The sequence below is a fragment of the Trachypithecus francoisi genome, unplaced genomic scaffold (genome assembly GCF_009764315.1).
Source record: "Trachypithecus francoisi isolate TF-2019V2 unplaced genomic scaffold, Tfra_2.0 Lachesis_group3, whole genome shotgun sequence".
In the NCBI taxonomy this organism is placed as follows: Eukaryota; Metazoa; Chordata; class Mammalia; order Primates; family Cercopithecidae; genus Trachypithecus; species Trachypithecus francoisi.
In genome coordinates, this window is record NW_022681468.1 from 21,446,927 (window position 1) to 21,472,993 (window position 26,067).

The 26,067-nt window shown below is 41.6% G+C and overlaps 1 protein-coding gene across 2 annotated transcripts in view; it reads right to left on the reverse strand.

Moving 5' to 3' along the window:
- Window positions 1–5,041, reverse strand: part of FLRT2 (fibronectin leucine rich transmembrane protein 2) — a 99,805-nt gene extending 94,764 nt beyond the window's left edge. The window contains exon 1 of one of the 2 annotated variants that reach the window (XM_033191705.1): window positions 4,533–5,041. The gene's annotated coding sequence lies outside the window, so the exon portion shown is untranslated. Of the gene's footprint in view, window positions 1–1,078; window positions 1,857–4,532 lie in introns of those variants that run through there. The other variant, XM_033191704.1, reaches the window with a different exon arrangement.
- Window positions 5,042–26,067: the final 21,026 nt, after the last annotated feature.

The following is a 26,067-nucleotide window of genomic DNA, read 5'->3' on the forward strand; positions in this document are numbered from 1 at the left end:
GAGCGTTTACACGGATTTGTGCCTTGCACTTGGTTAGCTAACTGTAAGCTTTACAAGAGATTCCCTTACTAAAATTAATCAAAAGCTCTTGAAGACTGATTCCCATTCACAGGAGAAGACAGGATGAGTTTCCAGGCGAATAAATAATGATCATAATAAAGATAGCAGCAGCAAACGCTGAGCTGCTTTGAAACTAAAAACTCAGTTGGGGGAAAGGGGGCGTCGGGGAGTTGGGGCTGGAATCTTTTTGCTTTTGGAGTGAGCTGCAGCTATTTTCTTAGCCTAAGTAAAGCTGTCGTTCGGGAAACGTGACCGTCTTCTCTCCGTAGCTGCCGCCGCCTCAATGCGCTCACGCGGCCACTCACTACCTTGGACCACTGCGTTTCAGGCCACAGAGAAAAATTCAGCCTCTCTGCAACACCACTAATCCCCTCCCCCAAACACGCACACACACAAACACACATACGCACAGTCGTGGCAAATTCACATCACCAATAGCTAACACGTTTCACCTCACCCCTGAATGAAAATGTAACTTCTAAAGTTCCTATTTTATGACGCCAGAAGGTGAAGGGAGGGAAGGAGGACTCCAGGGATGTCAAAAGGGGAAAGGATATTTTTTTCGCCTTTGCTTGCGGTATTTCACCCCTGAAATTTGCTGTCCAGCGAAACGAAGCAGGCGAGTAGGGAGTGGGCTCAAATCATTTTTTTAAAATGGTAAATGGGTGAGAGTGTGAAGGGGGGTGCGTTAGGTAAGTGAAATCCATGAACCGTTTCTCTGGACTGAAGAATACTTTAAAAGCCCATAAATTCACATTCCAAATTTCCAAAGAGATACAAGATGAGGAGCCAGCTGGGGCTGAGGGTTCTCATCCACTCCTGGGGGCATTTGCCTCGCCGCACAGCTGCCCCCCTAACGTGACTAGTGATCTGCCAGCGCTCGGTGCCCATCCCCGGGACCTTGAACTTCGCCTCCCTCTTACTTCCTGCCAGACCCGCGAGGGCCAGGAAAGGCTCTGGGAGGAAGCGGGAGCGCAACGTAGGGGCACGGAAGAAGAGGCTTGGGGGCGCGCGTTACCTGCAAAGGTTCTCGAGGTCTCCTTCCAGCCCTGGTGGTAATCCCGCTCAGCGCTGCGCCCTCCCCCAGATCCAAACTTTTGCTGGGTCCTCCGGGTGGCAGCGGAGGAGACGGCGGCGGCTGCTGGAGCCAAGCCCTGTCGCCCGCAGAGTCGGGGCGCGGGGGTGCGGAGGCCGGAGCCTCAGAGCGGCGCGCGCCTCCCCGCAGCCGGCCGGGGCCGGGGCGCCCAGCTCGCCTCGCTCGCTCTCGCCTACGTCCCCTACGGAGCTGCGGCATCGTCTTCCCCAGTCCTCCGCCACCTCCGCTTCCAGGGTTCGGGCATGCCACTTTCTCTTGGCTCCGGCCGCCGCGGCCCCCGCCTTCTCTCCTGCTCCGCCTCCCCCTCTCCGCTTCGTCAAGCCAACGAACCCCAAAAGAAGTACAGCGAGCGGGGAAGGCGGCAGAAAGCGGCCCCGCAGCACCCGAGCTCCTCGGATTTGGAGGATCCTAGGACTCGGCGGGAGAGCGAGGCGGGCGCTCCTCCGACGCGTGTGTGCGGACAGCTCGGAGCCCGGCGTGCGGCGCTGCGCGGGGGCGGGCGCAGGGCTTGCTCCAAGTGCTGCGCCCGCCCAGCGTGGGTCTGGAGGCTGCTCAGACCACACTACTGCCTCAATCCGACGCGGCCGGGCTAATGTAGGCGCCGCGGCCCCCACCCCCACCCCTCCTGACACTCCCGGAGATGTTTACAGTAATGAATTCGCAGGATCGTCTCCGCAGCTCCCGCGCTCCTCCTCTCCCTCCGTCCCTCGCGCTCTGGCGCGCTCCGCTCCTGGAGCCCTCTTTCTCTCCCTGCCTGGTTCCCTCCCTCTCTCCCGGAGTCCCTCCCACTTTTCTGGTTTCAAGAATGCTTGGGAGGCGCGGCTGCTACCCAACGATTTCCAAGAGGCAAAGTCGGACTTGGCTTTTAACCCTGTCCTCTCTGAAAAGAGTTTCAGAGCTCCTGGCTAACCCGGCAGATGCCAACCTGACCTTCTTTCTGTCTACCCGGCACATACCGTCCCTACCAGCAGCCCTTAGGGATAATGCCACCATCTGAACCCTGAAAGGAGATTTTCCCCATGCCTGCTTAGTGGTGTACTGCCAAGAGGGAGGATCTATTACTTAGACATTGAGAAATGATCGAAACGTGAGATTAGAGGGTAAAATACAGCAAACCTCTCGACCAAAATGGCGTTATTTCAAATGCAGACAACCTTGGTGATGTGCCCCCCACTCCTCACCCCATCACTAGTTCCCTCATCTTCCACCACCTTAAATGACTTTAACTGGGGGAGTGATCAAAAAATTAACGGGATTAATTTAAAAGCCCCCACTTTCTTCCTTCACGCTGGCTGCTTCTGGCAAGAGCGTTGTTAAATTTCCCCACAGATTGCGGCGGACAACGAGGGATTCAGCCTAAAGATTAGCAAACAGTCTTGACAGCTAAGAAGCCTGATTTCTGTACAGGCAACGTTTCCACTTCGCAATCTCTTTCCAAAGGTTAAAGAGTAATGTAAAAAACAAACAAGCAAAAAAACTAGGTGCACGTCTCCATGTCGGAAGGAGGAGATGTTTTTGGTTTTCTCATCTCATTTCGTGCTGCTCCTCCTGCCTCCAGCAAGTTGCAGTCATGTTGTAACAAGTCCGGTGAGGCTGAATCTGAACAGAAGAGGGAGAACGAGCCCGCTCCAAGAGCTACGCCGAGACGCGCCGTCGGTTGTGGCCACGCGAGATGCAAACGGAGAGTTTGAAACTAGCCGAGGACCAACCCCCCAGGGATCCGCTCAGCTCTCCCAGCAGAAGAGTTGAACTGGGGCGGTGGCCGCCACAGGCAGAGGATGATTTCCGGACGCGCCCCAGGCGCGACCGCACTCCTCGTACTCAGTTCAAAGCATGAGTGACTTGGCACCACTTCCTCAATTGTTTTTTATTTCCTTCGCATCCCTGTTGTGTCTACCGCCTTCACGTATTTGAGAGCCTAAATCATGTTAAGACGACTTGGAGAAAAGCCCGATTTGCCACGCAAGGATCCACCCAGACGCACGCCCGCGCGGAGACGCACGCTGGCACACGCGCTCACACACGCGCACACACACGCGCACACTACCCGGTTCGTGCGCGCCGGTCTCTGTTCGTGTTGCATTATGCAAAGGTGGCTAGGAAGGCGCGTTGACTTAGATTTACATAGCCCGTCTTCTCCCCACAGTGTGTGACTAATAAGTATCCCGGGGAGGAGGGGGCGCGGCTGGGGGTGCTAATAGGAAGGGAACAGACAGTGAGTGCCATCTTGCTGGGAGGTTCCAGGAGCAAAGCGCCAACGACGACAGTGGCAGTGGCCTCAGCTCCACCAGTAACTACAGCTGGCAGGAGCCACACACGCTCTAGGAGTTTTCCGGGTGTCAAATATGGATCCAGCCCGTCCCAGTCACCCTCTTCCACTGTGGCTTCCTTTCCCTAGTCAGTACCCCGACTTCAACTTACAGCCTTGATCTAGGGCTTGATTACAAACGAGAAAAGACCGCGGCAGCGCTCAAAGTGCGGGGGCGAGCCCGGTACTGGTCAGCGCGGCGGAGGGATCTTTCCAGGAGGCTCCAAGCCCCCAAGCCTGTGCAGAGACTGGGTAACAGCTGGCAAGGCCCTGCTCCAGTCACCCTCGCTGGCTCCTTGCCCCTGCATTCAGCACCTGGGGGCTTTATTCGCCCTCTCCCTGCGTCCCACTCACGCAGCTCAAGGAACTCGCTCCCGATGCCGCCTGCTGTGCTCCCGGAGCCTTTGCCACCTCCGCAGGCGCTCTAGAAAGGCTAGATGGCCCCAGCTCAGTGCCCGCCAGCCCGAAGAGGACAAGCAGGGCTGGAAGGGACTTGGTTTTGGAAAAAGCACCCCCCATCCCCACTCTCACTCCCACCAACTCTAAGGAAAAGGAATTAGTATCCACTGCGTCTGTTTAACTGCTAATCGATCCCAGATTATGGGCAGGTAGCACGCTGGTGTCTTTAGATACAACCGCTTGATAATAACGCTGGTGACATTAACAACAGCTTGTGGAGGGGACACGGTTGTTACTGGTGAAAGTTAAGAGATTCAATCTACGGAAGTAGGAGGGTGAACTCTGGCAAGGTTAGGGGCACTGAGAACCCCAATTTAGCATCGATGCATCTACTAGACAAGCAAATTTGCGTTTTGACCCAGAACTCAGTTATGAAGCTCCTTAGAGGAGGTGGATTTGACCAGCAGACAGATGTCCCCAAAGTCGAGAGAAAGCTAAGCTGCCTATTTTCTCTCCAGGTAAAAGACAAAGCTTAGAACACCCCACTTAAGATGACCACCCCAACTCTTTCAAAAAAAAAGAAATTCCCCAAAGAAACAGCGTGGTGCCAGCGTAGCAGCAGCTCGGCCTGTTACTAGAAACTTCACCTGGCACCGCAGCCCCTTTTACCTGACGGCTGCGTCTTCTCCTCGCAATGGGCTCATCCAAATCCGACAGGGTCAGGGAGGTGGAAAGGGAAGACGCTGGCGCGGCAGCAGCGGGGCTGCCGGGGCATGGTATTGTTTTAGGGGTCGCCGCCGAGTTCCCTCCTGCCCATCGTTGAGAACTGCCACCCTGATCCCGGGGCTCGGTGGACACGGTGGTGGGAGCAGAGATGCCGACTCGCCGCTGCTAGGCACCCAGGACGGAGGACCAGAGGCGCACCTCGAAAGGAGTAGCGCAGCGTCTTGGCGCGGAGATTTGCGGGCGCTGATGTTGTCTCAAGCGCTCGTTCCTCCGCGGTGACAATGGATAATGCCAAAAGCGCAAGTGACGGCGACAGGTTTCGAACGTACAACTAACTACAAGGTACCCAGCCTGAGACAGTATGCGGCTTTTCCCCTCCCCCTCCTCTCCCTCCTACCAGGGAGGGAACTAACTTAACCCTGTGAGCGCCTGACACTCCCTAGAGAAGCTGGGATCGACTAGGAAACCGCAGGCGGCGGCTCCCGGGGGCGAGAGCTTTGTTCACGTGCGTTTCCAGTGGGTGTGTTGCTGTCTAGGGGCACTCGCGTGGCAAGACGCCCGTGGCTGGCTTCCAGCGCCCAGATTCAAGGATGGGAAGGAGCCCTAGCGTTTCATCCGGACCAGACCCAGCCCTCGGAGTCTATTTTTTGCCTCCAGTTACCGGATTTACTGAAGTTGCCAACGAAGTTGGTTTTATTCCTTTACTTCTCTACTCTCCGCCCCCGTCCACGCCCCCCAACCCTGTATTATTTCCTGTCCTAGCTGCGCTTTGAAGATTCGGAACTCTTCGCTGGTTCTAGCTATAGATTTTAACTGTGTTCCGTATGAGAGACGAATTGTGGAGGGTACCCAGCCACCCATGCCAAGTGTAAATGAAACCGCAAGAAAAGCTGCCTCCCACTCACCCATCCAGTGTCCGAGTAAGCCTAATGACACACATTCACATAACTAAGACGAAGACACAGGAAGATAGGGGTGCGGAGGACGGAGTTTGATGTGTGAATGGGAAATGGAAAGAGAGGGGAGAGCGCACGCGAGAGAGACAGCTGGAGCCTGAGCCTTAAAATGGAATTAACGGAAAACACACACAAGAATGACGATGCAAAAATGTATCTAAGTCCCAACATTGACAGCAGCGGGTCAGCTTTAAGCGCCTACGTTTTGATCCGCGAAATTTCCCAGCTTTTTTGGAGGCGGTTACATAGAGAATACAGGAGCCTCTCTCTGCCTTAGCCGCCCAGATGCTTTGCATTTTGTACACAGCTTTGACTAAGTGCTCTGGACTTCCAAGAAGTTAACCGGAGTGGAAGGCAAGTCATATTGTGGATGCGGAAAGGAAGCTTAGACAAGAAAAAACTGTCAGCAGAGCGCCTCTGCTGTCACCGTCACGCCCAAATGAGCCAGGACGTCTCTCAGAGAGCAAACTCAGATCCGCAGACGGACATCTTCAAACGACTCCTTCTTCTGTCTCTATTCCGGACTAAGGAAAGAAAGAAAGAATACGGAACCTTTATAGAGCATTCAGAGGCTGCACACATGGATCTTGCTGAAACGGAGTTACTTAAAAACAGAGAAAGTATGTTTTCCCACCAGATAGATGTTATAATTCCTCTCTGAAGCATGCCCAAGTCTGTGGGTATCAATCACAGCCATTTCAAATGCCTCTCTGAGCCGTGCCAGCCCCATGAGAGGCTGTGGGGATGCTGCTTCCAGCTTTCCCTGTGCAGAACTCCGTTGTAAATCCGTCTGAGTTGCCAAGGTGGCAGCAGAGCATAGGGATAGCTCCTCAAGCTCCAGCATCAACAAGGAAGATCACATTTTAGGGCAAATACTCATCTATCTGCATTTAAACATCCATTTTCGTATGTAAGTGTACATAAGTATCCGCAGGAGGTTCTTCCTTTGAAATCTTGATCCAAGAAAGCAGCATAATTATTTCATCTTTAAGAACACATTTTAAAAAGGCAAAGCAGGACTTTTAAAGCAACAAAGGTTTTGCTTTCTGATTTATGCTGCTAGAAAATGAATGAGATCGAAAATGGGGGAGGGAGTTGTTGCAGATGTACAGAATTCATATTTTAAATTATTGCTGTTTCTAAACCATGAGCAAACCTTGTTATGAGTATGTGCCACCTATTAAAAGCTATTGGTTGCAGCTATTATAATCAGGACAAGGAAAATTAAGTAAGGAAAAATATCACACCAAAGTACAAGCAGAATTGCTGTAACAAATTTCTTATGCACATGACCTATGAGTCGGCTTTAGAAATGTGTGATGATGGGGCCAGAGGAAGCAAAAGAATAGGAAATGTGGCTCAGGGACTCCAAAGAGCAATAATCTTGCAGACTCACAAAACTATAATAATTATGTTCCTTTATTTTTATTAGGAAACTCACTGATCCACAAGAGAAATGGGTGAAAGAAAAATGAAAAGCAAATCTGCAAGCTTCAAAAAACAGAGGGTCAGCCCACTATCCTTAAGACTTCAGTCCTCAATAGTTTTCCTTTCAATTGAAACTGTCATCTCAAATTCTTTAATCTCCCACCCCCATGTTTCTTACACCATTCCCCATCTATACACATATATGTACATTGGCCTTTCTTTTCTAATACTTTGTGAAAGTAAAAATAACACAGTATAATAAAATCATGATTTCAGCTCAGTTTTGATCTTGGGTAAATTTGACGCTGAGGTGCCTCTTCATTTATAAAATGAATATGAAAAAAAATTCCCTGTTCTGCCAGCCTTAAAACATTATCCCACCATGAGTCAGCGCATATGAGAAAGTGCTTTAGAAATTTGACTTGTTACTGCTAATGATATTATCATTCCATCACACCATATCAGCCTTCAAAATATTGACAAATTATATTAGTGTAAACATTGTCAGTTTCCCCTGATGTTATCATCTTACATGACCTTAGAACATTTATCAAAACTAAGAAATCAGCTACATTGCTATTAACTAAATCTTAAACTTTGTTCATAGTTCATCAGTTTTCCCACTAAGTCTTTTTCCTGTTTTAGGATCTCATCTAGGATACCACATTGCCTTTAAACATCCTATCTCCTGTATTCTGTATAGTTCTTCAGTCTTTTCTTGTTTTGTATGATCCTGTAAGTTTTGAGAAGTGATAGTCAGGCATTTTGTAGAATATCTATCACTTTTGGTTCATCTAAAGTTTTCTCATGATTAGGCTCTAGCTATAGTTCTTGGTAAAAAGTATCCGAGGTGGAATGCTTTACTGGTCACATCATGTCAGCTGGCACATGATATCAGCATGATGCCACTGATAACATTCTCCAAGATATTTCATATCAGGGTTCTCTACTATAAAGTTATTTGCCCTTTCAACACTTGGTTCTTTGAAAGTGAGTCACTGAATCTGGCCCACCTCATGAATTTAAAATTTTTAAGTGAGCAGAATAAGCATTTATGACTTGTAAACATCTCAAATATCAAATTTACTCAGGAATAGTCTCTCACAAAATTTTTCCTGTATACAATTTAGAGAAGTCCTCCTGTATTTCCTTAGGAAAATGCTGAGCAGGCCAGGTGCAGTGGCTCATGCCTGTAATCCCAGCACTTTGGGAGGCCAGGGCGGGTGGATCACGAAGTCAGGATTTCAAGACCAGCCTGGCCAAGATGGTGAAACCCTGTCTCTACTAAAGATACAAAAAATTATCCAGGCATGATGGTGCGCATCTGTAATCCCAGCTACTCTGGAGGCTGAGGCAGGAGAATCGCTTGAATCCGGGAGGCAGAGGTTGCAGTGAGCCAAGATCCCGCCATTGCACTCCAGCCTGGGCAACAGGGCAAGACTCTGTTTAAAAAAAGAAAAAGAAAGAAAGAAAGAAGGAAGGAAGAGAGGGAGGGAGGGAGGGAGGGAGACAGAAAAGAAAAGAAGGAAAGGAAAGGAAAGAAGGAAAGGAAAGGAAAGGAAAGGAAAGGAAAGGAGAAAGTGCTCAACAATCTCCTTTGGCTACATATTTTGAAGCAATTTTCAATTAGTCTGTGTTTTACAATTCCCAAACCCAGTCATTCTCCAAATCTTGGTCAAGTTTTTCTGTTTGTTTTCTTTTTGTTTTGTTTTCTTTTTTATTCTCCCTTTTGTCCAGTCCCATTGCCATATTTCTGGATGACTCAAAACTCCAACTTCTCTATGAAAAGATAATATCCATTACATCCTAATCTTTTCTCTTACATTTTCCCACCATTGTGGTACTCATTTCATTCTCTCTTAAAGTAATATTAGCAATCTACATGTTTAATATCGTGACTAGATCTCATTGACTCCGAGAATTAAGTTGGTTTCACTTTTCTATTCTCTTAGTGTTCCGTATAGAACTTTCACCTGATTGATGCTCAAAACATGGTTGCTGAGTTCACAAATAAGCTCCTCTGTCAGGTAGAGAGCATCTTGTTCTCCAAGATGTGGACCAGTGTAAGGAAACCCATGCCTACCACACTATGGAGAAGTGGGTTTCTTTTCTCCCATGAGTATAAAATACTCAGTCTATGACATCCTTTAGTGAGTGTGACTTGATTCACGTGAATCTGTGACATTGAAATGCATACCCTTCTGATTTTGAAACACCACTCTACAGTGAATGGCTCATCCATTTATCCAATACACATCTGTAGAAAACACAAAACATGTAGCAGGCCCTTGATGAATAGATTCAGTCCCTGTCTGTCAAAACTCAAAGTCTAGAGGAGACCCATAGAAAAATAATTATCCTCTCTTTAGGGAAATATAACAATTTAGATATGTGCAAAGTACTTTTGTGCCCTGAAACAGGTTCTTTCTAGAGAAAAGGCTCATTCAAATGATGATGAGGCTCTTTTGACAATGTACTGATTTTACCGGGGACTTTGTGGCATTATTTTATATCCAGCCTTCTGCATACAGCAGCCCCAGCTACTGGCGTCCCCAGTCTCAAGGAAATTCCTTTGGGCCAAGAATTGGAAAATCAGCGTGAAAGTAATTGCTTGAATATCCATTTCCTCAAGCCTTGGTTTCTTTGCCTTTCTGTGCAGGTTACAAGATGATTATGCGTGAACAAAAACAGAAGGTACATACTGGCAGGAAACAAAAGCACGTTAAACCATGGAGATTTCCTCTTACATAAACCTGCCATTTGTTAAGCAGTTGCTCTCTGTTCCACAGGGAAGCTGGCAAAAACTTGATACAAACATTCTCCAACTGCACTGGGAGGAATAAGTGAAGGTAACACCTTTTTAAAAAAGGCATACAAACAGATAAAAGATCTACCTAGGGACTTATTCAAACTTAGATGCTACCATTGTACAAAATGTTACCGAGTCAGCACACCAACATGGCACATGTATACATATGTAACAAACCTGCACATTGTGCACATGTACCCTAGAACACAAAGTATAATAAAATAATAATAATAATAAAATAATCTGTATGGAAAAAAAAGTTACCGAGTCTACCTATATCTAACTATAGTTCTGATAAAGAGGGAAGTGATGTTTTAATCTGGGAAAACACACTTAATCAAACACATATAAGAGATTCTGAGTAAAAATTGATATGTACTTTCTCTCACTATCTATCAACGTGCTAGAAAAATAAAATTGCCTTCTTTGGAAGGATAGAGGCAATTTTCAAGAGTGCTTATTCATGGAAAAAAATGAATATTTGCACTCAAACTTTATACAGTTACAAAGAGCTCTGAACTTGGTCTTGGAAGATCTTATTTCATGTCTCCATCTTATCAGGGAAATCACGTAACTGCTCGGAGCCTCAACATCCCTTCTATCAAATAAAAAAAGTATAATAAAGATCATCTTTCAGAGTAGATATGAAAAGATTAAGTAAAGTGAGGTGTTTCAAAGCTCAAAATAAGAATAAGCTGTCATTATTTATATAATTAATGTGTTTATATAATATATAAATATAAACAATTTATATAATTAATATGAACACAATTTAGCGTGAGATATATTTAGTCCATCTAACTTTCAGCCATTTCATGGAGTTTTAATTACATTGCTAGTTCCTGCTTTGTTGGTAACCTTGTTCCATATAACCTCTGAGAGCTTCAAAGGTGTAGAGCAGCTTAGTTCTTGCACAGTTAACTCTGCAGTGCTTTCAGGTTCCACCATCTGCTACCCTAGAAATAAACTTGACCTACCCTAGAAATAAACTTCCTCAAACCAGAGAATTCTGAGCTTGCCTTTTCACTATATGTATTATTTAAAAATTTGTGTAAATTGCTTAGCCAATTTTCTTTCACCCTTCTTTTCCTTAGCTAATAGAGGTAACTGTAAAGTTTTCCAAGTGAGTCTTTTATTTTGCTTTTTAATTTTATTCCTGAATTATTTTAGTGCTTGAGTTTTCTGGATTTAGTCATCTCATTTACTTACTTGGTTGGACCACTTGGATTTTATGTTTCCTTTTTCTCTACATAAAACATCTTTGAAAAATAAAATTAACACTAAAAACTTGATAAGAAAGTTAAAGAAACAGTTCCTCACAAATAGTGTCTGTGTCTCTGTCTCTGTCTTATCTTTTGAAGCTCCCTTTAGTACAATATTTTATAAATAGGCTGGACAATCACTTACTGTGAATACAAGTGAGTTTATTAGAATTAGATTTTTGCTTTTTATTAATGGTATAGGGAAAGGAGTTAAATTTGTCCAAGATGTACTCAAGAGACCACATATTGTATGATTTAATTTATAGAAAGCTACAGAAAAGTCAAAGCTGTGGAGACAGGATGCAGATTATTGGTTGCCAGAAGAGTGGGATTTGGGGGATAGAAGAGGGAAGAGGGGTTAACAGTAAATATGCATGTGGGATCATAATGCCGTGAAGAAAAGGTTCTAAAATTGATTCATGATGATGGATGTATAACTTGGTAAATTTACTAAGAAGAGGCTGGGCACAAGAGCTCGCACCTGTAATCCCAGCACTTTGGGAGGCCAAGGTGGGTGGATCACCTGAGGTCAGTAGTTCGAGACCAGCCTGGACTACATGGTGAAATCCCATCCTACTAAAAATACAAAAATTAGCTGGGTATGGTGACACGCACCTGTAATCCCAGCTAATCAGGAGACTGAGGCAAGAGAATCACTTGAACCCAGGAGGTGGAGGCTACAGTGAACTGAGATTGTGCCACTAAACTCCAGCCTGGGTGACAGAGCAAGACTCCACCTAAAAAAAAAAATTACTAAAAAGATGTATGGAGAGCTATACACACAAAAAGAACAAATCATATGATATGCAAAATATATCTAAATAAAATTGTTTTTTAAAAAGCTAGGAAGGAAGAAGTCAATACCTATATCTTGGTCAAATTCTTGTTAGATCCTCATATATCATCAATAAATAGGACTTGAATTATCTTAAGGGGATAAATAAAGAATATGAAATGTATCAAAATAGTAAACAAATATGCAAGTCTAAACAATTTTTCCTGTAGTTCCCTAACTTTTCAAAACAGCAGGTAATTTCCAATCTAATTAAATGCACTTTTTGATCTGTAAAATTTAGAAACAAAATAAACAAAATACAAAGTGACATATCTCTTTCACTCTATTTTCCTTTTAAAAAAGTTTCCATTTTTAAAAAGCTTATGAATCACCAAGAGTAAACAAATTTTCTGTATTTGTATTAAGTTCTCTGCTCACAAGGCTCTTCTGCCAAAAGATTCTTCTATTTTTACAACCCAAGGTACGTTTATTTACTATGGCCCAGGTTAACATGATTGTTTATTAATAAAAATCTATATTTCATAATATAGTTAAGAAGTATTTTTACATATTCAAGAATGGTTTAATTCCTTCAGATATTCATCAGTCACGTATTTTTTACTCTGTCCAGTTAGGGCAATATAAATACCATTTTGTGAGGATGTCAAATTTTTCTTTTTTTTGGCAAAACAAGAAAGCATAAGACAGATGGGTTAAGAAGAAAGTCAGACACAGTATCAGTTGCCAAAGGGGGGAAAACAAGTAAAGACAACATCCTGTCCATCAAGGAACTCAGATAAAGGCTCTTTCTTCTCTCAGATGATGACAGCTCCAGAGCTGTGAGCAACGAGAAAATAAATAAGCACAACCACCAAAAGTGTTTCTCCATAGTTTCCACTGTAATATCTGGAATAGACAAATATGTTATTTTACTGGGAAGACTACCTGAAAAAAAAGTAACCAAACTAGAAAAGGAAAAAAGAAGAAAACTGAATAGGGTCGTATCATGTCTATTACATCTGGGTAGATGGTTATCATGCTTTTCTAGATGCAGCTGATGAAAACATCCAGGAAGAATAATCCACATCTCTTTCAACAATAGAGAGGGATCCAAAGCACTGATGTGTGATTCTGATGCAAGAAGCTTCAGGATAACTGACATAGTTGCTCTCAGTTGAAAACGGACCCTAGTTGGTATTCTGAGTTTATTTTTCTCAAATAGAAGTTTGCCCACAAGATGTGGTAAAATTGAGTTTGTATGCTCTTAAATGGCCTTTTTACAGGCAGGAAGATCTTGTTTGTCAGGCCTCAGGAAACTGTTGATAGAATGAAGGAGGTTAGAATTGTTACTGGATCTGCTGAACCTGTGAGCCATCCATCACCCATTTACAACAGTATCCCGAATGGAAGAGAGATGAGGGTGAGCACATTTAATGAGGTGTGAGCTTTGAATGGACGCAAAAACACAATTCTGACGGTTTTGAGATCAACTTCTTGAATTAACACAATGGAAAATATTTTATTGTGGATATAAATTATCTTTTTAAGAATTCTTTACATTACTCAGACTTTAGGAAAAGAATAGAAAGTAGATTCAAAGATACTAAGAAAATTTGCTAATTGCCCAAGTTCTTTTGCTAATCTCTTGTAGGGTGTGCTTAAGCATAATAGCATGTTGCAGTCTATTTGGAATAGACTCAGGCTGAGTTTTGGTGTCAAATATGTTTCAAACTAGCTGGGTATTTAGGAAAGTCACTTAATCTCTTTATGCCCCAGATGTCTCATCTGTCACAGGTGATAATAATTTCTGGCAAACATGCTTTACATCATTTTGGAAGTATAGGATAAAATGATAAATGTAAAAACATTTAAGGGAAAAGCATTTCCCAAAGCAAAGGTGCCATTCTTATTAAAAAATGAGAACGTCTCCTCTTTAACCCCTAAGTTTACTTGAGAATAAAAGCCAAGGTAACTCCTTTAGGAAATGATCAGGTTCTGGTTTACATTTCTTACGTTATGGGGGTGATAAAGGCTGATCTTTGGACATGACAAGTACAAAGTCCTATGCTTGTGCTAGAGTTTGAAGAGTCTCATTAATCATGCTCCATTGTGCTACAGGTTCTGTAAACATTGCAAAAGCATAAAGTACAGCCCTTCTCTTAGTGACATCTTTCCAACCTAACTCCAGGAAGCCTTTGAGATTTCTTTAAATGACTGGATTTCATTTCAGTCATTAGTTAACCCTGCCTGGTGGGTGACTATGAATCCCACCAGGCAGAAGTAAGGGGATATGTATTCAAACAGTTCAAACATGGTTTGTCCTGTCACATAACCATTAAGAACAGTAGGAGGGCTTTCCTTTCTTCGGGTAAGTCAAGTCATTTATGTGAATCAGATAATATTCCACATTTATTTGCCTTTAGAAACCAATGCTACAAAGTTATAGTTAGAAAAGAATGCTGACAGTCTTTTCCATGGATATTTTAAGATTAAAAGGCAAGTGTTATTTCTAAGTGATTCATAAATTCTACTGGCAAAGACTTTTGTGTAGGAAGAGGCTACTTTGGGACAAGCAAGAAGCCAGACCACCTTAGGGACTATGGGTGAGAGTACATTCTTTGTTCACTAGGACTCATTTACCTAAGGTTCCTTTTTATATTTTGGTTATACCTAGCTTTCCAAACCCTCTAAAATTCTTTTATTTGTAAATGTTTTATTATTTATTTTCTGATATTCTCTTCATATTTTCCTTCTTAGAACTGTTATAAAGCACATCTATTAGTTGGAACATACTTTCGTTTTGTAGTTATACAAGCCAAGATTCCAACAGGATTAATGCTAACAAGACCATTTAAACAATTGTGTGGGTGAAATTTGTACAGAGCATATAAAAGTATATTTTAATATAATTAATTTTACAATATTTTTGAAGAAGACTATATTCACTCCCAATTTCCAAGTTGTTTTGGGAGGGCCAGATACTCTAAGGCGAATTAAAACATTAATTTCCTGGCTGCTTTTCTTGCCTGTGAACCCCTCCATTCATTTTACTCCAGGTAAACCGTTGGCTACGTGGTTAGGGATTGGTCTAATGAGGTAAATGGAGTTAATGTGATAGGCAAGCTATCTTCCTTCCATTTAGGTAACATAGAAAACTTCAGGCCCGGCATAGTGGGTCATACTTGTAAACCCAGCACTTTGGGAGGCTGAGGCGGGTGGATCCCCTGAGGTCAGGAGTTCGAGACCAGCCTGACTAATATGGTGAAACTCCGTCTCTACTAAAAATACAAAAATTAGCAGATGTGGTGGCGCAAGCCTGTAATCCCAGCTACTCCAGGAACTGAGGCAGGAGAATCGCTTGAACCTGGGAGGCAGAGGTTTCAGTGAGCTGAGATCGCACCATTGCACTGCAGCCTGGGTGACACAGTGAGATTCTGTCTCAAGAAAAAAAAAAAAAAAGAAGGAAAGAAAGAAAGAAAACTTCATATATCTCACAGGATGATATTCATACATGTGGAAAACGAATACAGCTGTATCTGAGACAATTCATTATCAACTATGGATAAACTAGTTAAGATATAGGTTATGCTGACAATGGGTCACTATCTGTAAAATGTGTTTATGGAAAATAAAGCACGTATTTCCTATGCCTATACCTGCAAACTTCTTCAGATTCATCAGCAACCCTAATGTCTCTTCTTCTACCTTCTAGAAGTTTACCACTTTCATGCTACTACTTTTAACATATTTTAAAACAGTGAGATTCAAGCTATGCAATTATATAGAAGAAGAAGAATTAATCTAAATGCATATCTAAATAATTGCAGTGGGTACGTTGGAATCATTAATAACAAGAAAATGTGGATGTGGAGACATCCACATGCTTATAATGATGGCCAAAGCTGTGTGAAATACAGCTATAGAATTGTTTCCTGCTCGTTGTGTATCATAATCCATACATGTCTAGTTATGACATCATTATCTCTCATAGCTATATCATCACTTGCTCAGATTTCCCTAACATCCCAACAAAAATTCATGTTCATTCTACCACTCTTGGACCTTGTGTACTTCTCCTTAATGGTTGTTTTCTTTGCACTTTTCCATATTCAACTTCATCTTGATATTATAGATTCTTTTTCTTTTTGTTCTTTAGTATATGAATGGTATCTGCATTTTATTACTCATGTTATTAAATATTTCTGAAACTCTACTATGTGTTAGGTGCTGTATTTGATTCAGTGAAACGTGGCAGCAAGGATGTTAGCCCTGCAGCAGATTATTGCAGAGGATTCAGACAAATAAGTAAAATGACAGTGCAATTCTAGTAAGGACTAGATTAGCGGAAACATACGTTCTATGTAAGGGCATGGAAGAGGCATCTAACATATTCTTTTGGAGCCAGGAGCTTTTTCTGGTATGGCATGGAATACTGCAGAAACTGATTTAATATCATTCACACTTTGCATGAAATGTCTATGTGGAGGAAGGGGATAAAAGAAGAGTCAGAGGTAGAAATAGGCTCTGCAGGTTGAATTTAGAAGGGTGAGCTTTATATTGAGGGAAAAAAGAAGCATTGAAAGTTTTTAAACAGGAGGGTAATAACATCCAATTTATAATTTTGCTACTTAACTCTGTCATAGACAATATGTAAACAAATGAGTGTGTTCCAGTAAAACTTTATTTACAAAGCAAGGTGGGTGGCTGGAACTGACCCACAGGTCAGAATTTGCAAAACCTAAAAAGCTGCTGATAAGGTCAATTGCAAGGGTTTGGTCACCTGCTAGAAGTAAGGGAGACAGAAATGGTAAGTTTCTGGCTTAGTCAATGTGAAGCAGATAATTACCAGTGAATAATTCTAAGGCATGTGTGTTAATATACCATGTAGAATGTTATAGAAAAGGGCAATGATGCAATAAAAGAAGTTATTATAATTTGGAGTATATCTTGAAATGCTCCACAAAAACACAGTTAGAGTAAGCATTGTAGTATGAGAGTGTGAGCTGGCCATTCTATCATTTAAAAAATTATGATGTAACTTTACATCTATAAAATGTATAGGCATTTTTAACACAGTAGTTAGACAGTATTTGTTTAAACACCAAGTTCTAAAAATAAAAGGTGCTAGATACAAGCAAAGTATTACAACCCAGTAACATGTAATATTTTGAAATGCTTAACAAAGAGTCATACATAAGCAGCAGAGACAGGGGGAAATATGGAAACATTTAGAGAAAGGATGTGACTCACAGGAAGAGAGCCAATCTGAAAATTCAGAGAACACAGGGAGGAGACCGAGGAGAAATCCAGAGTGAAATGAAATAACGGTTTGGGGAGCAGATGGTGCAATATCTCATTCTTAAAAGATAAGATGAGTGAAGAATCTGCCTTTTCTCCTTTGAAAGTTACATACCTTATGGATTCTATTCCATTTCTTTCTTTAAAAAAAAAAAAAACAAAACACTGGTTTCATCTGTAATTTATCTTTATCCACAATTGGATTTCTTCCAGTTTCCCAGATAATATCACTACTGTTGCCTTGATGACCTGGTGTTCTTATGCTATTTTTTCTCATTCGTTCCATCTCCATTTTTGCTTCCATCCTTCATTTTCTGCAGATGAACATGAAGTCAGTGAGGTTGTGCCGTAATGCGCCAAATGTGATGTTAAAATGTTTTGGCAACTCCTAATTACTGGGTTCTGCAAGACATTTGGGAGATATTATTCTCTTACAAGGAAAGGAAATTTCTTTGCTCCTCCTTTTTGGCATGCCTCTACTGTGGGCCATCAGAGCCCATCAAATGGAGAAGATGCAGCTTTTAAATTCCTGGCAAATGTAACTTGGGGCCTCAAGCTTTCATTGGTTTTAGCATCCAAAATCTGGAGATTCTGCCCATATCCCCACTCCCTGCCATTCTACCAGTTCCTATTCTCTGAAACTTTGCTGTCAATATCTTCAGTGTCTGGAAACTTTTGGCATGGAAACCACTACCAAACAATGAAACATTTCCTTCTCAGGTAGATGGAGTCACATTCATGTGCTTCAGATCTCCAGAACCCCTCCAGGAACTGTCTAAATGCCCCTATTTTAAAGAGAGGACACTGATACAAATGTCAAAACCCAATGACAGCAGGGTCATTGCCATCTTGAGTCCTTAATTTCAACATGACAAGCCCTGAGTATGTCCAGATGTGGGAGAATAAGGTTTCATTTAGTGTGCTCAGAAAATAACGTGGAGGCATAGAGTTGAAGGCTATTTATTTGGAGTGTGTGTGTGTATGTGTGTGTGTGTGTGTGTGTGTGTGTGTAGTGATGTGTGTGTGTGTGTGTGTATATATATGTAGTGATTTACATCTTCAGAGGGATCCATTGTCCAGAGAGCAAAATGCATGGTTTCTCTATGTTCCAAAAGGCAGAACCTAGGGTTCACTACTTTTAAAAATTGTTTTATCAGCTTTAAAAGATCCTGTTAGCTGTACTGTCTGTCATGTAGACACGACTACCCAGGTCTAACAACATATCCTTGAGTTTTTTTCTATAATGATGGGGTTCACGTTAATGAAACAGGACATACATACATATACACACAAAGGAAAGAAAAAGTGCCTGCTTCTTACCAAGTATATTGTTAGAATAAAGCTGGGTCTATCCAGGTTCAAGCCCAAATGCCCCTGTAGATGTTTCATCTTATTCAAAGTATAAGGAATAATCCCATCTATTACATCTGAAATATAACTGTAAAGAATATCAGATGTTTGTTTCAAAAATTATGAAGATTCACATATAACATTGTTTTATTGTCTTAAGTTATACAAATATATACCTACTTTGACATAGTAATGAGGGTTAATATGGTTTCAGTCTTGTTTAATTTTCTCATAGCTAAGTGTTTGTACAGAGTAGACAAATTGCCATATCTTTTTATTAGGTTCATTAAAACCCCCGAAAGGTGATATTTACAATTAGTTGAAAAAAAAAAAAGTATTGCTTTGGCTGAAACAAATCCAGAGTAAGTGATCAAGATTGTACCTCTTCAAAATTTCATAGTCACAGTGCACAGAATGCATTTTAGATAATTCAAAACACAAAATCAATGCTTTAAAAAAGCCCACTTAAAAAAGTCATATCTCACCAAATAACTACCTCAGTCATGTGGAAAATGTTCAAAGATTCACTGCTTAAAATATACTTATTAATCTGTATTATAATAAACTGGAGTTTGTAACTTAGCAAAAATTACCCCATCTTCTTTGTTAGTCACTTCAATCTATGGATGAAAATGCATTGTTAGCAACTTTTTTAGCCCCATTGCTCAAACATTGTCAGAAGGCAGAGTCTGCATGCTTTCTGGACTTTACAGCTACCTGGGCACAGATTTTGTACTCTCAGACATATCTACAAGGCCTCCAAGAAGAGGGCTAGAGGTTTTCATCCTCCTTATCGTTTAAATCTCTCAGAAGTAAGGTAGCTGTTGCACATTATCTAGATACTCAGAAAACAATAACCTTACATCAGCAAATAATACCTGAGAACCTACTACACGTGTGCTGAGCATATATGCTAGGTGTTGGAGACGCAAAGCTGAAGAGGAAGCTGTCCTAGCTGTGAGCCTTCAGAAGTTGTTTGGTTGCAACTAGAGAAGAGAACATCAAGTTGCTTTACTTGACAAGAATGTATCTGGTAAAACCTGTCAATTATTGTCCTACTCCAAATTATTGACTTGCTTTTGTTCTAGATCTTATCATTTTAAAAAACCAGATATCTGCTACTTTCATTAGCTATTCAAAGCTTATCAAAGTGACAAATTATTCTTGTAGTACTTCTACTACAAGACAAAATATGATTTTAAAACATGTTGAGCCTGTGCTTTGCACTTCATTGTGAGTTTACTGGACAGACGATTAAGTTAAGAAATCCTTTGCTAGTAATTAAATACATCTCAAAACCTCTAACGTTCAGCAAGGGTAATTGCCAGAGAGAGAGAGAGAGGAGATCACTGACTCCACTTACCACAGATAATGTCTTCCTCTTAGGGTTTTCCTACTGTCAGTGACTGCAGCCAATCTACTCCTCAACTTCACCTGGGTCCCTTAGCTGTACATGCCAATCTTTTATTTTCATGTCCACATGTGAAACCAAAATCCCTCCCTTTAATTGTCTGTTGGTAAAATTGAATTACTCTGGAAGTTCCCCAAGTCTTTACTGAATATTCATAATATTCAAATGGGAACTAAATGTTAGAAAAGAAAAGAAAAAAAGAAATATTTCCCCTGATAAGGTAGAAATGTGTGTGTTCATCCTATCTAGCTTTCCTGAGCATCTGCTAACCTTATCTTTCTCAACTAGTGAATTAACTGCAGAAGTTATGAATAGAAATGTCAGTGGGGAGGAAGGTAGAAAGAAGTAGTAGAGCAGGTGGACATTACATAGACAGTTTTACTTTTACCTGTTATGTTTACCTTTCAGGTGAAGTTTCTTTTGACGAAAGTTTTCATGAGCTAAGAATGTTTAAAACTACAACACAAACTATCTGAGCTGGGTACCTCTGGTCCATATGTGACAAACATATGACAGGAGCACTACTTGTTATTTTCATTGCTTCCATGGAAGGTTTCTGATGTGGTTTGGCTTTGTGTCCCCGGCCAAATCTCATCTCGAATTGTAATCTCCAACGTGTCAAGGGAGGGACCTATAATCCCCGCAAGTGGAGAAAATTAGGCGATTGGATCATGGGGGTGGTTTCCTCCATGCTGTTCTAGTGATTGTGAGTGAGTTCTCACGAGATTTGATGGTTTTATAAGGGGCTCTGCGTGCTTCGCTGGCACTTCTCTCTCTCCTGCTGCCTTGTGAAGAAGGTGTCTGCTTCCGCTTCTTCCATGATTGTAAGTTCCCTGTGGCTTCACCAGCCATGGGGAATTGTGAGCCAATTAAACCTCTTTCCTTTATAAATTACCCAGTCTGGGGTATTTCTTTATAGTAGTGTGAGAACAGACGAATACAGTATAACTAGATTTATGTAAGCTCACATTGATTCCTGGTGAAATCTTAGAATCCTTCTCAACCCAGCATTTCAGACAGCTATAATAATTGGTTAGTATTGGCAAATAGGTTAAGTATCATCTTTCTTCTAACACTTTGTTAGAGTTCCCTACTTCCTACCTCCTGGCCTATCTTGAGGTGACAGGAACATCTTGATCCTTAAGGATTTTCCCTGTGTATCACTGCTCATTGTCTCAGCTGAAAGTCAGAAAGCTAATTCTGCCATCCCAATAGCTCTTAGATTAACCCATTGTCAACTCCCCCCCCCCGCCCCTAAATTTTACCTTACATTTCTTATGAAGTGTTCTTTGGAACACATTCCTGTAGTATAAGCCATGAAAAATTTCTGTTGGCAAATATACTTGCAACATCCTCCTTATGAAGGGTCACAATGTGCAAATAGCTAAGCAAAAATTCTGAGAAGTGCTATAGTGGAGAACTCACTTTGATTTAGTTTAACTAAGCATTGTTCAAACTTATTTGACCACAGAAGACTTTTATCCAATGACACTTTGTAACAAGTCTGAGAATTCATTTTGGGAAGTACTCCAACAACTTTACTCAAGCTTCTTTTTCCTTTAGTTCATTTTACTTTCTGACACCAGGATTATCTTTCTAAAATTACATGGCTGATAATATTGTTCCTGGCTTCAAAAACTCTAAATGGCTTCACATTAGCTATAGAATAAGTCCAACTTCTCGACCACAGTGTTCAAAGTTGGAGGCTCCCTCTACAATTCATCTTTACCAGTTGCACATATGATATGGTTTAGTTGTGTCCCTATCCATATCTCATCTTTAATTATAGTTCCTATAATTCCCATGGGTTGTGGGAGGGACCTTGGGGGAGATAATGGAATCATGGGGGCAGTTTCCCCCATACTGTTCTTGTAGTACTGAATAAGTCTCACAAGATCTGATGATTTTATAAGGGGTTTCCTCTTTCAGTTGGCTCACATTCTCTCTTGTCTGCTGCCATGTAAGACATGCCTTTTGCCTTCCACCATGATTGTGAGGCCTTTCCAGCCATGTGGAACTATGAGTTCATTAAACCTATTTTTCTTTATAAATTATTCAGTCATGGGTATATCTTTATCAGCAGCATGAAAATGGACTAATGCAACAAAGTAGGCACTTTATGAATGAATATGTCACATGCTTCTCCCCAGCCCCATGTCTTCCTGATTGTTATTTAACAGACATTGACATTCTCACTCACTGTTATGTCTCTCTGCTTTCAGTCTTTCTTCACCTCCATCAACGAGGGAGCTCAAAGATCACTTGAGATCTGAAGTATTTCTCTTGCCTACTCCACATCCCTAAATAAACTAATCACCACCTCAGATATATTCCCATTATACTCTGAATTCGTCTCTTCCTATTTTGCTCAAAGATCATAAACTGATGGCTCCTTAAAGGTCTAGTCTGGGGTTTCTCAGCCTCTGTTCTACTGACATTTTGAGTTGGAAGACTCTATTACAGGGAAACTTTCCCAAAACATAATAGGATGTTTAGCACCACTCTTGTGTGCCTCTATGCACAAGACACCAGTAACGCCCCCACCAGTCATGATAATCAAAGACGTATCTAGATATTGTCAGAGGTCTCCTAGGAAGCAAAATTGCCTGGAGGTAAAGAACCATTATTCCAGATCAAACCTTTGCCTTTGCCTCTTCCTGGCTTTGGTCCTATGACCACCAGATAGTCACTGAATTCAACATAAATATGAATTGCCCTTATTTGCCTCTTGAAGGATTGATTGTAGTTGACAGAAGAGAAAGAGGAAATAACATATTCTAAAATGCTGTCATTTGGGAAATCTTGTGAGCATCATTATTTTCTAATTTTAGGCTTATCAAACCTGAGAGAATGCAGGACGAATCCTGCCCCCCACCCCCCCACCATTGAAAGATTCTCCAGACCTTCGAAGTCTATTACTTATTTCTAGAATTTCATAATTCCAACGTCATCTTTTGTTTTGTGTTCTCTCAAGTGTTCAGATTTGGTGAAGTGAATACACAATTGAGCCATTAAGACTTGTTAACTGCATTAATTTATCTTTTTCTTTCTGTTTATCTTTCATTAATGACACATAGCGATTTGTCTCCCAAGACTTTTTTCATCCTTTCAGAAAAAAAATCTCATATTTTATTTCTTACAAAGCATTGTCTTGTGGCATGAAGACTCTTCAAAGTCATAATTACATTTCATTTGTCCGCATTGAACTGTCTTTCATCTGTAAGCATTTGAGCCTGGCTTTCCTGCGTTTGTACTACATTTTGCCTGGTTACTTACCCTTCCATGATGATTCATTAGTTAGAGTAAGCTACTTTTGGCATTCTCTGCCTTTAATTTTTCTGATTACATAACAAGGTTGTTTATAACATTCTAGGAGTTCTCAAGCCAAGATGGTAATGCTATTTGTATTTTTATTTATAAAAATTACTGAAAAGTACTCTTTGCTAGTAACCTTGATGTTTATCTATATACTTCATCTCTACCAACAATCTCTAGGCTTTATCCACAAACACCCAACTCCCACGTTAGATGGAGATGTTGAATTAAAGAGGTTCAAAAGCATCCAAACGTTAGGATCTTTATCTGAACCTTATCTAAATGATCCGGGCTTCCTGAATCTCACATCTCAAATACTGAGCTTGAAATTGGAGAGCAAGCTCTCTCACTAGGCTTCCTGCTTTGAAGAAAAGTGGCTAATTTAGGGGGAATTTGTGTATTCAGGGAACTTCTGCATGTGAGCCTTTGATATTTAATTAAAATTACAACCTACACTTTGTCGCTTGTCTTTGTTTAGCATGACATGCTATTTTGGACCAAAAAAGAATCCTAATTTAGGAAGCATTTGAGGGCCTTCAGTCTACAAAAGCAGAAACCTTGGCTGAGGCACTTTAAGTAGTTTGCACTTTTGTTTTATTTTGTTTTGTTTTTTGGAGATGGAGTCTCGCTCTGTCGTCCAGGCTGGAGTGCACTGGAGTGATCTCGGCTCACTGCAACCTCGGCCTCCCATATTCAAGTGATTCTCCTGCCTCAGTCTCCTGAGTAGCTGGGATTACAGGTGCCCCCGACCATGCTCAGCTAATTTTTGTATTTTTAATAGAGATGGGGTTTCACCATGTTGGCCAGGCTGGTCTCAAACTCCTGACTTCAGGTGATTCGTGTGCCTTGGCCTCCCAAAGTGCTGGGATTACAGGCGTGAACCACCGCACTTTTAAAAGAAAGATAATACTCAAGTTAAAAAAGGAAGGCTTTACAATGTTTTCTAATCCTCCAAGTTGACTTTTTAAGTTCAGGCTGAGAGCTGAAGATCAGTGGTGGACACTTTTCATTTCCTCTGATTTTGCTCCGGCAATATCAGGTGTTTAATTTTAACCCCGACACAAAATAATGGTAAAAGAGTAGTCATAGAGTCCATCCCCTTCCTCTCATTTCTGCTTTTACCTCAATTTTTATACAGCTCGTTAATCCCACACGTAAAGGCAATCAAGTATATCTTCACAGGTGCACTCAGTCATCTTGACTTTTATAGTCACTGGAAGAAGAAAGCACTAACCATAGTCACCACCTACCTCCACTCTTAATACATTTTGGGATAAATTTCATTTGTTCCGTATATTTTTCCCTGTCTTAGAATTAAAATGCAACAAATTTCTCAGGATTTTCATTAGCTTTTTCTAGTTTCATTGCATTTCTTCCATGAATGCATAAAATTTTGAAAACATCAACTCCTGTGTAGAGATCAGTGTTTCTTTGAGGGTGGTTGTGTAGACCATGTGTGCCAGAATTACCCAACATGCCTGTCAAAAATGCAGATTCCAGAGATGGCTCATCCTGGAGGTACTGAATGCAAATCTCTGAGCACAGATACCAGCAGTCTACATTGTAGCAGGGTCCTTCCAGGGAGTTCTGGTATAAACTAATATTTGAGGTAACTGCTTTAGAAAGTGACTTCTGGATTCCAAGTGTCATGCCTGGTGGCTTATGAGCACTTATCCAGGTATCTCTTTTTCTTTCACACTCTGCATTTAAATCTGTCAGCCTATTCAAAACAGATCCAGATTCTCACTCTCTATTTCTGCTCTACAAGTCTGGTCTGGTAAAGCCACTATCTTCTCTTGATGAAATTACTGCAACTGCCTCCTAGCTTCTGCTTTTTTTTTTTTTTCTTTTTTTTGAGATAGGGTCTCACTCTGTCACCCAGGCTGGAGTGCAACGGTATGATCACAGCTCAGGGCAAGCTCGACCTCCTGGGCTCAAGTGATCCTCCTGCCTCAGCCTGCTGGGTAGCTGGGACTACAGGCATATATCATTAAATCCAGCTAATTAAAACTTTTTTTTTTTTTTGTAAGGACAAGGTCTCACTTTGTTGCTCAGGCTGGTCTAGAACTCCTGAGCTCAAGCAATCCTCCTGCCTTGGCTTCCCTAAATGCTGGGATTATAGGCGTGAGTCTCTGTGCCCAGTCTAGCTTGTTTCTTTCTTCTACCTTACTCTTCTGCAGTCTAGCTCAACACAGTCACCAGAAAGTTCACTTTTCAAATAAGGTAAGTCCTATGACCTCCATATTCAGATGGCTTCAAGGGCTTCCTGTCTCAGAGCAGAGGTCAAAAGTCAATACAATGGTCCATAAAACCCTTGTGATGTGGATGCTGAGCTCTTGCCCCTCATCCTTACTGCCTTCTCCTTTCCTCCCTCTCCTCCAATTATACTGAGTTCTTTTTCTTCTGTAACAGAACTTCTCCCTCATGGTCACCAAGATTGATTGCCCTTTTCCCTGTTATCTGCATGGCCTACTCACTCACTTTTTCCAGACCTATGTTTAAACTTCTCAGCAAGGTTTTTCTCAACAATACTATTTAAAAAAGAATTGCCCTACTTCTGGGCACTTCCTGTCCTCCTTTCTCCTTTCCTTCTTTTTTTTTTCTCCTAAATTTATCACCATCTGCCATTCTGGACATTTTACTTACCTTATTTATTGTAGTCTCTCCCCACTGCCCACTATAATCTATAAAAGCTAGGCATTTTTTTAAAACTTGTTTTGCTCATGCTGTATTCTGGCCCCGAGAATAGTAGAATATGACAGAGACAATAAATATTTGTAGAATGAAATGAATAAATTATCACATTGTAACAATGCCACACCGTAAGGGCTATTGCCTCTATTGACAGATAAGGAAACCAAGGCTTATAAAACA